Genomic DNA, 16,730 nt, shown 5'->3' on the forward strand with positions numbered 1-16,730 from the left:
TTCTCTCACTGGAACGGTGGCTGAGGCTGGCATGCTGGTTTTCCCCTCACTCTCGCAGATTGTAAAAGGGGAACTGTAGAGGAGTACCCAGTCTACGTACTCCTTAAATATCCCATGAGGTCTGTCTCTGAAAAGTCCAGAAAAACACACACAGGGTTGTTGTCTCTTGAGGGACTGGTTCCCCTGCGAGAGACGGAGAATTTTCACTGCTGCTAGATCCATGTAAACGGTCAGTTATTCTGTCACGGCTGGGTTGCAAATAAGAGGAAAAAGGATCTAATTTCAGCAACTTAACTTTATTTTTCAAGAACTTAAAAGTATAAAAACTCTCAGGAACAAAACAATCTAGCTTAACACAACGTAGAACTGACAATGAACTGAAAAACACACAGGGCTTAAATAGACGAGCAAACCAATCAAAGATACATGAAACACCTGTGAAACCTTAATCAAACTATTTGTAACCTAGGAGACTAACAGGTAGGGAAACAGAGGATGACAGGACTAATTAACAGAACAAGAAAACCAACCTAGAAACAGACATGAGCAGAACAGGAGATCAAAAGCAACCTGTAAACATGAACAAACTTACTCAAAATGTGACAATATTTATGTATGAAAAAAATTACAAGGATTTTGAGTCAAGTGTATTATAGGTGACAGATCACGCAGTCCCTCGCCGAGTTCAATAGTCGGGACAAACAGGGCGAACGGAGAGGTCAAATTTGTATCTGCCACACAGCTCAGCTGGCTCCAGAGGCTTAAACTGTGATATTTATCCTAGAGGTCTTGAGGGAAGGGGGGGGGAAGTATGTGTAATTTCACGGTGTCTTCAGGGAAAATTTGATCCCTGCTGGGTGACAGGCTGATAAATAGCAACGAAGAAAACAGTGCCTTCCCGAAACGGAAAATAAGTTCAGCTTTCTGTGTGTATGAATCCTGAGGAGGAGGACGGGCAGTCACAAAACACTGACTCCATGAGTGCTATTTTATTTTTTTGTCTTCTGCACCGGCACTATGTGAAGCACGTATCCCCAATACTATATAGACCTGATTACTTGCATAGAAGCTCATTTTCTTCCTTCTATTTTAGGTTTATGGGCCAAGGTGCCCTCTTGCCAGATATTTTCTTATTGTAATATTATATTATAGCCCCTGGCATGTTGGCTCTTTTTATGTGAAGTTATATGATATGTATATTATAGTTCCAATTATTTTATAATCATACCTGTAATCTTAAAGGAGTCTTATTATGCTTTTTTTTATATTCATTACTTTCTTTAGTGTGTAAAGTTGCTCAAAGTTGCTAAAAGCTCAAAGGTCTTCAAAGTTACACAGCACAAAGTCACTCCAAAGAGAGTTATTCTCCATATCAGTAAGCACTGTAACTCCTCCATTGTAGTCTCGAGTTTTCTTCCGATCGTATGTTACAATATTCCTCATTTAAACAATTCCCACCCATAGCATGTGCAAAAAAAGGGGCGAAAGACGTGGTTGAGTTTAATAGTGTGTTGAAACTCGAGCTTATGGTAAAGACTGAAACACGCTCGAAGCGGCTGACCAATCACAACACACTGATCCAGTCCACCAATTAGAGCACATTGTGCTTTTCAGAAAGAGGGACTTCATAGAGAGGGGAACTAAACAGCGTGTTACTGACAGACTGGGAAGATAGGTGGTGGAACAATGTATAATATTTGAAAAATAATGTATTTTTTGAAAATTCTAGCATTAAAACCTAGTCTAGTAGACTCCAACACAAAATCGAGATTTTGAAAAAGAGCATAATAGGTCTCCTTCAAGCCTCAAGCTAAGAAAAATGGTCCCTTAAAATGTTCTGGACAATCTGCCAAGCAGCAAGAAGAACAACACAGGGACGTGCAGAGAGTTCCTCAGGGGCAGGGGCTCAAATATATATATATTCAAAAGGGGCATATATATATATATATATATATATATATATATATATATATATATATATATATATATATATATATATATATATATATATATATATATGTATATATATCAATGCCTTTATGTTCATCAAGGCTGCATTTATTTGAAGGCTACAATTTAAAATAATGGTTTTCTATTATAATATACTTATAACCTTATACTTTTTTCAGGATTCGGAGTTAAAAAAAGAAAAATAAAAGAACATAATTTATTTAAAATAGAAATATTTTTTACCAATATCCTATACCGTTCAAAAGTTTGGGGTCAGTAATATTCTTTCTTTCTTTTTTTTTTAAAGAAATGAATAGGCTATTTTTATTCTGCAAGGATGTGCTAAATCAAAAGTGACAGTAGAGTAAAGACTTATAAAATAATTTCTATTTTAATTAAATACTGTTCTTTTTAAATTGTATTCATCAATGAATCCTGAAAAAAGTATCACAGGTTTAAAAAAAAAAAAAAAAAAAAAAAAGTTTCTAACATTGATAATAAATCAGCAAATTAGAATGATTTCTGAAAAATCATGTGACACTGAAGACTGGAGTTATGGCTGTTGAAAATCCAGCTTTGCATCACAGAAATAAATGATATTTTTAAAGTAGGCTATATTAAAATAGAAAACGTCTCGGGTTATGACTATAACCCTTGTTCCCTGAGAAGGGAACGAGACACTGCGTCGTTGAAAACGACTCTTTGGGGACGCTCCCTTAGCGTGCGCCTCTGAAGTATGAATGAAACTAATCCAATCCTGATTGGTGTGGCGTCATGACGTAACATGTGACGGCATAACCGGATGCATAAAAGTGACGCTGGCACACACACACATTAGCCTCGCGATGAAGCAAGCCGCTCTCAGGCATTGAGGGGCGTGGCAGGACGACGCAGTGTCTCGTTCCCTTCTCAGGGAACAAGGGTTATAGTCATAACCCGAGACGTTCCCTTTCGAGGGAACTCGCACTGCGTCGTTGAAAACGACTCTTTGGGGAACGAATGCCCACTAGGCCACGCACCGAAAAATGCCCGCCCTGGAGTGAAACTGATCTCAGGCACCCAGCTAGGACGAGAGCACACGTGCACCAGGCGTACTAGGGAGGTGCAGACTATAAAATCTGACAAAAGTGTGCGGGGTAGCCCAACCGGCCGCCTCACAGATCTCCTGGAGGGGCACTCCCGAGAGGAGGGCCCTAGAAGACGCCATGCTCCTAGTAGAATGGGCCCTTACGGCCAAAGGTGAGGGCAAATTGCGCACCTTGTAGGCCGAGGCAATAGCCTGAACAATCCAATTACTAATAGTTTGTTTGGATGCCGGGAGGCACATAGCCAGGTCTCGGGTGCAGAATGGCCTTAACTCCCCCAGGGGCAAACTCCAAGCAAGCTGGTGTTACTGCCAGAGCTTGAAGATCTCCCACCCTCTTTAGAGAGGTAATAGCTAAGAGAAAAGCCATCTTGAACGTCAGGTCCTTTGGCGAAGCCGACTGAAGGGGTTCGAAGGGGGCCAGGGATAACCCTTCGAGAACCACCGCCAGGTCCCAGGCAGGAACCCTGGACCTGGTTGTTGGTCTCATCCTCCATGCACCACGGAGAAAACGAATGACCAGCTGGTGCCTCCCCAGAGGCCCATCACTCAATGGTGCATGGAACGCCGCAATGGCAGCCACGTACACCTTAAGTGTGGAAGGGGAGAGACCTGCAGAGAAACGATCTTGAAGAAACTCCAGAACTGAAGCCACCGGGCAGTTAACTGGATCTAACTCATGCTCTCTACACCAAGTGGAAAAAACATTCCACTTGAGGCCATATAATCTCCTAGTAGATGGAGCCCTGGAGCTAAGTATAGTTTCAACCACCCCGGCTGATAGACCAGCATCTAGGTACTGAACCCCCTCAGGGGCCAGACCCACAGTTTCCACAGCTCTGGACGAGGGTGGAAAATTGTGCCCTCCGCCTGAGACAACAGATCCCTCCTCAGAGGAATCTGCCACGGCGGAGCTATCAGGAGTGAAATTATGTCGGAAAACCATACTTGGGCCGGCCACAACGGGGCTACCAGAAGAAGACTGATGCCCTCCTGACGGACCCTTTCCAGGACTCCCGGGAGCAGAGCGATCGGGGGAAAAGCATACAGGCGTAGCCTCGGCCAGACCTGTACCATAGCATCCAACCCCAGTGGGGCTGGATGCGTAAGGGAAAACCAAAGTGGACAATGAGACGTCTCTCGAGACGCAAACAGATCCACTTCCATCGGTCCAAACCTCTCCCATATCAACTTCACCACCTCTGGGTGAAGTCTCCATTCCCCGGGCCTCAGCCCCTGCCTCGACAGGATGTCTGCTCCCTGATTCTGAACCCCCGGAACGTACATTGCCCTGATAGACAATAGTTTCTCTTGGGACCAAAGGATAATCTGTTGCGCCAATCTGGATAGAGGGCGCGACCTGAGTCCCCCTTGTCGGTTCAGATAAGCTACCACTGATGTATTGTCCGATCGTATCAGGACATGGTAACCCTTGATGTCTGGGAGGAAGCTCCTCAGAGCTCTGAACACAGCCAACATCTCCAGGCAATTTATATGCCAAGAATGATGATGGTCCTGCCACAGACCCCTGGCAAAGCGGCCGTCCATGACCGCGCCCCAGCCAGTGAGGGAGGCATCTGTCGAAACGGTTTTCCGGCGACAAGACGCTCCTAACACTGGCCCTTGGGACAGGAACCAAGGTTTCTTCCAAATTACCAGAGAACGAAGGCATCTGCGCGTTACTCTGATCATGCGGAATGGATTCCCCTTGGGGGAAAATCCCTTGGCTTTCAGCCACCACTGAAGGGGCCTCATGTGTAGAAGTCCCAAAGGTATAATGTTGGATGCCGCTGCCATGAGGCCCAGCAGTCTTTGAAATTGCTTTACAGTAATGGCCTGGCCTAGCCTTATCCTGGACACCATTGCCAGAATGGACTCGATACGCGCAGGAGACATCTGTGCCCGCATCGTAACCGAATTCCACACCATGCCCAGAAACGTTGTGCTCTGGGATGGTTCTAACACACTTTTCTTCGTGTTGAGCCTCAACCCCAAGCTCTGAATGTGGCCAAGGACGACATCTCGATGCCGAACCACCATTTCTCGAGACTGGGCCAAAATGAGCCAGTCGTCGATATAATTGAGTATGCGGATGCCCTGAAGTCTCAATGGAGCTAGTGCTGCATCCATGCATTTGGTGAACGTGCGGGGAGAGAGTGCTAGGCCGAACGGAAGAACCCGATATTGGTAAGCTTCGCCCCCGAAAGCGAACCTCAGGAACCTCCTGTGACATGGAAGGATGGAGACATGAAAATACGCGTCTTTTAGATCTATCGTGACAAACCAGTCCTTGGATCTGATTTGATTCACGATGATGGGAATAGTAAGCATTTTGAACCTGAACCTCCTCAGAGAACGGTTAAAATGTCTTAGATCTAAAATTGGCCTTAGTCCTCCATCCTTTTTTGGAACTATAAAGTACCGGCTGTAAAACCCGGACTCCCTGTCTGAAGGAGGAACACGTTCTATGGCCTCCTTTAACAGCAGAGATTGCACTTCTTGTTCTATCACCTGAGCCTGCTCCGGAACCACTGTAGTCTGCACCACCCCAGAGAATTTGGGTGGGCGGTGCCCGAACTGCAGTCTGTATCCTAATTTTATTATACGCAGGACCCATGCAGATATGTTGGGAAGATGACACCATGCCTCTACAAAATCTACTAAGGGAACCAGCCTCTCGGGGCTGGCCTCGGGTGTTATCCGAGCACTGTTCTCGACCTCCTGAAGCGAAAGATCGGCAGGATTTAGTCGATACGGTCCTTGTGACCTCAATTGATGCTCGTTTTCTATTTTTTGACACGAACGACACGGTGTGCGTTCGCTGGAAATTGATGCGGCCCGAAGCGTCAGAGACGGCGGGAAACTCACATCGATTTCCCGAGGGCTCCGCTGCGAGAACAACCTCGGTTGCTCTGCAGCGGGGGGGGGGGAAGCCCTCAGAGGTCCTACTATCCCAGCTAGGACCTCTTTCCCGAAGCCCTCCTAGCCTGAAGGACGTCTCTCAAATCGCCCTTCTTGCCGGAGGACTTCTGCTGAGAACGCTTCCTCTGTTGCCAAGCTCCCGAAGGAGGGGCTCTAGAGGCAACGCTCTCTTTTTGTTCCTGGTGATATGAGGAGCTGGATGACGGCTGGGGCTGCTTTCTTTGCCCCACCCTACTTGACTTAGATCGACGGGGGAGGAACTGCTGAAACGCCGCAGATTGTTTCTTCGTCTCCTGAAACCTGTCGACAACAGCCGCAACTGCGTTGCCGAACAGGCCAGAAGACGAGAGCGGCGCATCAAGGAGAAACGATTTATCTTTCTCCTTGATACCTGATAAATTCAGCCACAGATGTCTCTCCGTGGCTACCATAGCTGCCATAGAGCGGCCGATAGCGCGGGCCGTCTCTTTAGTAGCACGGAGAGACAAATCTGTGGCTTTACGAAGTTCAGCGATATCTTCGGGTGTTGGTCCCTCCCCCTCATCCAAGTCTTTCAGGAGGTCGGCCTGGTATGCCTGCAAAATAGCCATCGAATGCAGGCATGAACCAGCGCGACCTGCCGCCATATAAGCCCTTCCAACCAATGCAGAAGTATCTCTGCATGGTTTACTGGGCAGCGCCGGGGTTTTAAGGGAAGATGCCGCCTCAGGAGAGAGATATCCAGCGAGTGCCTCCTCCACTTTTGGCATCTTCCCATATCTCTTGCCCCTAAGACATTACTATAATCAACCACTGCTGGATTATAGACACGGGACGAATGGGGTTTTTCCCACGATCTCGAAATTTCTTTGTGGAGATCGGGAAAAAATGATAAACCCCGGCGCTGAGGCTGTGATCTGTGCTGCAGGAAACGCTCATCTAATTTACTTTTTATTTGCGTTCCCTGCTCATCTTGTGGCCAGCTAATATTGAGTCTGGCCACAGCACGAGTCACAACCTCAATCAGCTCCTCATACGCATGACCATGAACCGGCGAGCTTAGTTCACGGTCATCCGCCTCGATGCTGAGCACATCCACTTCCTCAGAAGCAGAGAGCTCCAGCATCGGGCCCTGATCATGGGCAGAAGAAGCCGCAACGCGGGCTTCTGCACCACAAACAGGGACCTCAGGATCATCAGATGAAGAATGAGAAAGTGCCGCGGCAGTCTCATTCTCATCTGCAAGATCCTTCTGCGAACCCCACGAGCTCAATCGCCGCGCCGCCTCAACGGACGCGGGACCAGACCCGTGGGGAGCGCGAGCTTGACCGTGTTCGTCAAAACAAGCCAGACGGGAGCGCAGCACTCTCATTGATAGTGCTTCACAGTCGCCGCAAGCAGCCCCCTCGAGAGCTGCTCGGGCGTGCTGCGCTCCCAAACAGATCACACACAGCTGATGCGTGTCCCCACCCGTGATGTATCTAGGGCAGGGGTGCACACACAGCTTGAACTGTTCACTCGCCATCATAAACATATATCTTTCTCACAGACAGACAACACCAAATAGGACGAACAACGTTACAGAGAGCGCTTGCTGAAGAGCGAAAGCTAATGTGTGTGTGTGCCAGCGTCACTTTTATGCATCCGGTTATGCCGTCACATGTTACGTCATGACGCAACACCAATCAGGATTGGATTAGTTTCATTCATACTTCAGAGGCGCACGCTAAGGGAGCGTCCCCAAAGAGTCGTTTTCAACGACGCAGTGCGAGTTCCCTCGAAAGGGAACCATTATTTTAAATTGTAATAATATTTTTCTGTATTTTTGATCAAATAAATGCAGGCTTGAAGCACATAAGAGACTTCTCTTAAAAAACATAAAAATAGTCATGTGTCCAAATTTTTGACCAGTAGTAGGCTACTGTACTATTATGCTATTGCTGCAAAATTATCAAAAATGTTAAAGTCCTCACGTCACCATTTCGCGTGTTGTTGTCAGCCTACACTTCACATAATAGGCCTGTAGGTGGCGCCTGGGCTTTATTTAACCAACTATGATAGTTTGATCAAACGGTGAACTTGTAACATAGACTAAATAAAAAATGACTTTATACTTACCATTAATGCGACTATTGGTGCTGGTTTTGTGCAGTGATTTAAGTAGTCAATTAGCATCCATTGTTTAAACGACGCAGATTCAGATCGCTTCATAAATGTAAATTCGTCTGTCCATCTAATTTTTAAACGATTTATTGTCCAATGAAATTTTAAATTGTTGTGCCAGATAACGATTGGCATGTATTATACATGCCAAACAGGCTTCAATGAATGATGCAATATTTTAAAATATATGATATGTGGAATTTTTAATTGAATCGACCTTTTATTTTTGAAAAAAACGTAAAAAAATTTTTGGTTTATTCCTTCCTGCCGTCGAGCCATATTCTCACTGAAATAATATTTGTCTCGAGAGCAGGTCCCGAATAGACTATCGAATACCTATGTTTACACTAGTGCATTTTCATTTTAAATCGCATAACTTTTGCTACGGTTACGCCTGCCGTCCACACACACTACTCCAGAGTTTAGACCCTCGTCCGAAGCAAGACACACGCAACTTGACGCAAGTGACGCAACGCGTTGTGGCAAGGACACCGACCTCAGATTGACAGAAACGTAAAAATAAACGTGAATTTAGGCTACTTTTGTTTTGTACACATTTTCATGTTAATTATAATCAAATGCATTTTGTTTTATTGACCAAAATATTATCATTGATATTGTTTGAGAAGGGCACGTTTGATTATGTTTGAAAAAGGGCAGGGCTCGAGCACCCAATATACACTGTAAAAAAAAAAAAAAAAACTAGTTTTATGGAATTGTATGTATTTTTGAAATGTTGAAATTACAGAAATAGACTGCAAATGTACATTTCCTTTGTAAAATTACATGAAAAACATGTAAATGTCAACGTTTTTTTCTGCCACCCCAGCTGCCGGAATTTTACAGTTTTTTTACGGGGATTTTTTGGACAGTGTAGAACGTTGCAAAGGTGATGACGAATACTATGAAACATCTGATTGCTGAATGCCTTGATTGGCAATCAAATACAGAGACCTGCCTAATAAATTAATTTAATCTAATAACAAAACTTTAGCCAATCTATTGCAAAGAGAAGACATGGACCCTCCTATTAATGCCCAAACTTTAATGACCACTAAAAAAAAAAAAAAAAAAATTCATTCATTTTAATATTTTAGTTTAAAGAAGTTTAATACGTTCTCTATAAAGTATTCGAAAAAAGCATCCTTAATTAACCAGCTAAATTATTTAAAATAAAAACCATCCCCAATTAATCTGACAAAGACTTCAACTCAATGTCCAAAAAATGAGATTTTCCTTCCCATCACTTTCATTTTTAATGTGATTATTCACACAAAGAGTTGAAGAAGCCTCTTTAAGTACAAGAATATCTCAACTTCTGTGTGAAAAGGCAATTGTTGGCTTTCCTGTTATAATGAATTAGCTGAGGGAATTTCATCCTTACAAAGTGAGGTGTAAATCTTTCATGCTCAAACTATGACAAGAAAAAAAAAAGCCTCTCAGCAGCCTTAACACAGTTCCTCTCTGTGTGTGCTGTCAAGTGCTGTGCTTTAGGGAACAATGTTTGTACCGACTTTTGCCTGGGACCAAGATGACAAATATAATACATGTGTAAGTGAATCAATTCAAAACTTTAATGCAAAAAACAAAACAAAAAAAAAAACATTACATAATGATGGGTAACTTGTTAGAAAAAAATAAAATAATAGTTTTATAGAGATCCTAGACATTTATGCTCAGAATAAACATGTAGACTATTGCTTAAAATAAAATCTTTGTAAAACTTTCTCACATATCCACTTAAAAGTGTTGTTTCATGGCCATGACGTGAGTTAGAGCACAGTTCTCTCCTCTACGTCCATTAGGCTCTCCAGAGTCCAGACCACCAGAAGCTGAAACTACAGATCAGCATTAGATATTCAGTGCTGCTTTCTGTGTGTTATGATACTGACTGTAAGAATCATTTATTAGATATGAATCAGTTCAGTGATTTCTCACCCAGAGGTCAGTGTGCTGTTATCAACCCATTTCCATGTGTCCTCCAGTCAGACCAATCCAGACTGAAGTACCACCAGAAATTTTACTAATAAAATCCTGATGAAATAACACATTTAACATAAAATTGAAAAATTTCAAGTGATCTCTTCACACATTTTTACAAACCACACACACACACACACACATACGCACACACACACACACACACACACACACACACACACACACACACACACACACACACACACACACACACACACACACACACACACACACACACAAACAATGTGTTTTATGTGTACTCTCCATAGATATAATCATTTTAAACTATATAAACTTAACAACCACATACACATAACCTTAACCACAACATAACATAATCTCAACCACAACTTTACCCCTGAATCTAACCTTACCGTGGTAATTTTGTCACCACAACATTAAAAAAAGGTAACACTTTATTTCAAGGTGACATACTTACACTTAACTACATGTAGGCCTACTTACAATAGTAATAATGTAAAGTATGCATAGTTACAACAAGTAACTAACTCTAAGCCAAACTGTAACTCTATAGTAAGTACATGTAGTTATTTAATATTACTCAGTAGTTACATCAAGAAACAGGAGGTGACAGTAACTGTAAATATCTTTTTCTCATTTGATTTAAAATGCAGCTGTAGTTACTAGGAAACAGTGTTTGTTTACTGTGCTGTGGCAAACAAGAGAATCTGTCCCACAACATTGTTTACTTTCACTTTCATTTTAGCGTGATTCTGGGCAGGGCCGGATTGGGACTCATTTTCAGCCCTGGAGTTTCATGCCTTAGACCGGCCCACTTTAGTTCCCGACTTGACTATTAAAATAATGTAATTAAACCCTCAGTATATAAGGCCCAATCTTTCAAGGGCTATCTGGCACTTCCCCCAATATGGAAGCTTGTTTCCGCCACAAAATAAAAATAAATAAATGATAATTGCGACTTTTTATCTCACAATTGCGAGTTTACATCTCGCAATTGTGACTTTTTTCTCGCAATTGTGACTTTATATCACGCAACTCTGACTTTATAACACGCAATTGGGAGATATAAAGTCAGAATTGCATGAAATAAAGTCGCAATTGCGTGTTATAAAGTCAGAATTCTGACTTTTTTTCTCGCAATTGCGACTTTATATCACGCAATTCTGACTTTATAACACGCAATTGCGAGTTTATATCTCGTATATAGACATATTTTCTCAGAATTGTGAGATATAAACTCACAATTGTGAGATATAAAGTCCTATTCTAAGGGGAAAAAAAAGACAGACTTTTTTTTCTTTTTTTTTTACCTCAGAATAGTTTATCTCACAATTCTGACTTTATAACACGCAATTGCGACTTTATATCATGCAATTCTGACTTTATATCTCCCAATTGTGTGTTATAAAGTCAGAGTTGCGTGATATAAAGTCACAATTGCGAGAAAAAAGTCAGAATTCTGACTTTATAACACGCAATTGTGACTTTATTTCACGCAATTCTGACTTTATATCTCGCAATTCTGACTTTATATCTCGCAATTCTGACTTTATAACACGCAATTGCGACTTTATTTCACGCAATTCTGACTTTATATCTCGCAATTCTGACTTTATATCTCGCAATTCTGACTTTATAACACGCAATTGCGACTTTATTTCACGCAATTCTGACTTTATATCTTGCAATTCTGACTTTATAACACGCAATTGCGACTTTATTTCACGCAATTCTGACTTTGTATCTCGCAATTCTGAGAAATAAAGTCAGAATTGCGAGATGTAAACTCGCAATTGTGAGATAAAAAGTCGCAATTATCTTTTTTTTTTTTTTTGTGGCGGAAACAAGCTTCCATACCCCTACCCCTACCCCTCCAACCAAAAAAGAATCAAGACAACCCTACCCCTTCACGGGAACGCGCAAAACGGAGGGGTAGGGGACAAGGGGTGAATTGGGATTGAGCCTAAGTCTGCAATAGTGCACTGTTCTGTACAGCCTTGTAATTCATCGTATTTTTCAAAAATATAATTTTCTATTCAGTGCAATATCAGTACACAGGGTTTTTTAAATACAGAGGTCCCAAAAGTGATCTAGGGGGCTCGGGGGCATATTATTTTTCCACTGTCATTGGCAAAGAACATCTGACTGTGTTAAATAGGAATCCATTGTAATAAAGTTATTCTCATTATTATGCAATAGGCTATTGCTCTACCTGCTCTCCTCTCTCATCTCCATCTCCTTCTCTTGTTCTTCTTCTCTCAGTCTCTTTATCTTTACCTGTAAATCTCCCCTTCCTGAAGATGAGCTTAGATTGATACAGTCTTTGTAAAGTGATTATTTATGTCGGTCGTTTAAAATTTCTATTGTAAAACAGCCGTTTAGTTTAGCCACTTGCACCTTATCTCGTGAAGCGTCGCGTTGGGATTCGCGCGCGGCCGCGGCTCGCGCTTCTGAGAACTTAAATCCCGCTTGCTTTGGTCATCTCAAACATTTTGCCATTGCCGACGAGCGGTGTTTGAGTGCTGAAGCAGCTCAGACGATGAGGTCGGTTATCGTCGCGATATGCGAATCATTGCAGCAGGTAATATTAGGCAATTATTTCACAACGTTCATTATACACTCAGTAAAAATTACCGAGGTCCGGATCTCGGAGACCTCAATGGTCGGTACGGCCCTGACTCGTAGGCTATTTGGCCGCTTGAGTTTCTAGAGATATTTTATTATTCTGGCCTTTTCAGCGCCTATAGGCTATTATCCATGTTTTGTATCTCTTATTTTTTGTTCGCACATCTCTAACAAAGTGACTTTAATTTTATTTTTTGTGGGGCTGCAATAAAATAATAATAAAAAAAAATAGTGGGGCTGCGCTATGGAGCCATAAGGAAAGCATTCAACCCAGTGCCATGACAACACCGGCCCTCCTGGCCAATAAAACAGACCGGCCCACCGGGAATTTTCCCGGTGCTCCCGATTAGCCAATCCGGGCCTGATTCTGGGTGGAGTGTGTCAATTAACGACGGAAGGAAGTTGTATTTAAAGGGAGTGTGTGTCGTACTTGAATCAGAAGCGTCATCCGTTTGTTTGCACAAGGGTTGCCAGTATGAGTGATGGTTTATGGTGGAAAGACGGCTGCGTGTCAATCAGCTGTTTCATGTGTATATGTCTGGTGCGTGACTGAAGCGTCGCACTTCCAGACCGACTGTCGTGAGCTGTCCTGAAGACAAGGCAAAAACTGCTTATCCACCTATCTTGGTGTCTGGTGACCCGCGATACTCATTGGTGCCTTCAATACCTGCAAACTTCCGTGACGCGGTCGGTTTCCGGCACGGATCTCGAAGACCAGAGACCGCTAGTGTGAACTTCATTTCTTATTGTGCTTTTTTTTTTTGGTCCATTTCGCTTTTCTGTGTGATTATGATTTTGAACATTATGTGGAAGAATAAATATCCCTTGTGAACTGACCTTTTTTCTGGGATTATTATTATAATTTGTTGTGTAACAGGTGGTTACCTTTTCTGCTATCCTGGGTTAAGTTAATTTTTGACAGGTTTAATCCTGTCTGGCGCCCGAAGGTTTTTTTTTTTTATTTAAGTTAGGGCGGCCACCACCGTTACAGTGCTCACAAGCTGAAATCTCGTTGGTGAAGTCTCGTTTGTTCATGTTTAGTCACAACAGTTTTGCTTGTGAGGCGTGTCCAGCTATACTCAATAACGACATTTCAGGTGAGTATAAAGCAAGTAGTATACCGCGGCAGCAGACTTGGCAGCCCTCATCATGTGAAGAACGAAGAGTGTAAAGACCAGCGACTCTACCTGCACGACTCCACCGAGCAAGGACACCAACAAGGCACCTGACTATTATTTTCTCTTCTACACAACTTTTCTTCTCATCTTTCTATTTGTGACCTCTCTTTCGCTATGTGTTTTCAAATCCCTACTATTACTAACACGCGTAAATCAAATGTCACACGTAGGAGGCAGCACAATCCTAGCAACCTGCGTACCTTTCCGCTGTCTTCTAGTACTTTATTTTCTTTTCCCAATGGTCTCTGGAATTGCCAGTCCGCTGTAAACAAAGTTGATTTCATTACATCTATTTCTAGTCATTCAGGTCGCAGCCTATTGGCCCTGACTGAGACCTGGATCAAATCTGAGGACACTGCCACACCTGCTGCCCTCTCCACTAACTTCACTTTCTCACTCACCCCTCGCCTGACCAGAAGGGGTGGAGGTATTGGTCTTCTCATCTCAAACGATTGGAAATTTGATCCTTTACGACCTCTGTGTGACAACAGCTCATTTGAATCGCATTCAATTACCATCACTAGGTCTATTAAAATCCATTTTGTAGTTGTCTATCGTCCACCAGGTCAACTTGGCAGCTTCTTGGAGGAGCTTGATGTGCTGCTCTCATTCTTCCATGAGGATGGTACTCCTCTCGTAGTTCTTGGAGACTTCAACATTCACTTAGAAAAGCCTTAGGCTGCTGATTTCCACACTCTGCTTGCCTCATTCAACCTCAAACGAGTATCTACTGCGGCTACTCACAAATCAGGTAACCAATTAGACCTTATTTACGTGCGCGTGCTACTGCTCCACTGACCATACACTGGTCACTCCGCTGCACACCTCAGATCACTTCCTCCTCACTCTCAACCTCAACCTGCCTCAGAACACAACACAAACTCCTCCACAGTTCACCTTTCGGCGAAACCTACGCTCACTCTCACCCTCTCGCCTATCCTCTTTGGTCTCATCCACACTTCCTCCACCTGATCAGCTCTCAACACTAGATACTAACAGTGCAACTGATACTCTTTTCTCCACTTTAACATCCTGCTTGGACAATTTCTGCCCCCTTTCCTCCAGGCCAGCCCGCGCCACCCCCTCTGCCCCCTGGTTCTCTGATGTTCTCCACAAACATTGTTCTAAACTAAGGGGTGCAGAGAGGAAGTGGCGCAAATCGAAAGATCCTACTGACCTTGGTCTTTATCAATCCCTCCTCTCTTCCTTCTCTGCTAATATCTCTACTGCTAAAATGACTTACTATCACAACAAAATTAACAATTCTTATGACTCTTTTCAAAACCTTCTCCTCTCTTCTCAACCCTCCTCCTCCTCCTCCTCCTCCTTCATCAACCCTAACAGCTGACGATTTTGCCACATTATTCATTAATAAAACAACCACCATCAGCGGCCAATTTACCAAACCACAAACTGACATACACATTTCACTAGCTAACACACACATTCTACCCTCCTTCTCTCTGCTTTCAGAGGCAGAAGTCTTTTCAAGAAACGGCTGAAGACGCATCTTTTTCGGCAACACTTGATCCATTAATGCTAACACTTTATCTTCTATTCTATATCTATTATATTATAACCCCCCCCCCCCCCCCCCCCAGTACTGCGTTAGATTAAACTGGGAAGGGTCATAGCACTTGTATATTGTTGTCCTACTGTTAGTTTAACTGCTTCTATTGTTCTCATTTGTAAGTTGCTTTTGGATAAAAGCGTCTGCTAAATGAATAAATGTACAATGTAAAATGTTCACTCACTTGTTCTTCTCTGTTGTTTATGATTATCAGATCTGCTCCTCTCTTTCTACAGTCTCTTCTGCTCTCAGTCCAGTTCTTCTCCTCTGAGAAGTAAAAACTGCATTGATGGTAAAACCATCCATCTGTAAACACAACCAACTATTAGCTCTTGATCCCTATATTGACACAACATAAAAAAAATGTACTGGTTGTATACTTAAAGATTATATAGTTTATATTTGTGTTGTTTTAGTGTAGTTCAAGTTCACCCATTCCACTAAAACACTTCAACAGTTCATGTTTCTCTCTTAATTTCGTTGAATTAGATTGGTTATGTTGGTTAGTAGCTGCTTTCTCTCTTCTGTGAGATTGGTAATCTTAGTAAGTAGCTGATCTCTCTCCTCTCTGTAGTTTGTGCTCTTTGTATGGATGTGAACACACAGCACTATGACTGCAGTCAGTAGAAGAACACACAGCAACACCAAACACACTGCAGCTGCTCTGGAGTTTCTGTTCCTCACAGAATCACTGCCTGAACACCACAGATATGATGTTAAATAAATATATGATTACCTGTACGCTGAAGCGGTTGGTGTGTTTGTCTCTGTCCTGAAGTCATGATCTCTCACACAATCTGCACTCTCATAGATAGCCACCACCATCTTAACTCTCCCTCTGTTCATTCCTTCAAACTCAGTCCTGATCGCATCCCTATACATACATGTACATCATTAATTTCTGCTCTTTTACAGTCCAACCAAATTAATCACTAACGCTAATCATTGTTATCTTCAGATTGGCTGTTCTTTTCTACTTTTGACTCTAATCCATGCTCAACTAATGGCAGGGAAATATTTTACGACGGGTTTGGGTTTAGCATGAGGTGCTAAAAGCTCGTTGAGAGGTGTGAAGGTCATCCATTTCCCCTGCATTCTCTTTTCTGACCAACCCAAACTAAGACAAATCTTTTCTGTTAATTTTGTTTTTGCCTTCTTACTAGAGATATAGTGATGGAGAGAAAGAAGGGATTGGGACAGGGATTCTGTTCCTCATAGAGCCTCATATTAAACACAGCAGTGTTGTTGCACAGTCATACATTAGCACGTGACTATGGTGAAGCTGAACTTGCTATTA

The sequence above is a fragment of the Rutilus rutilus genome (genome assembly GCF_951802725.1).
Source record: "Rutilus rutilus genome assembly, chromosome: 25".
In the NCBI taxonomy this organism is placed as follows: domain Eukaryota; kingdom Metazoa; phylum Chordata; class Actinopteri; order Cypriniformes; family Leuciscidae; genus Rutilus; species Rutilus rutilus.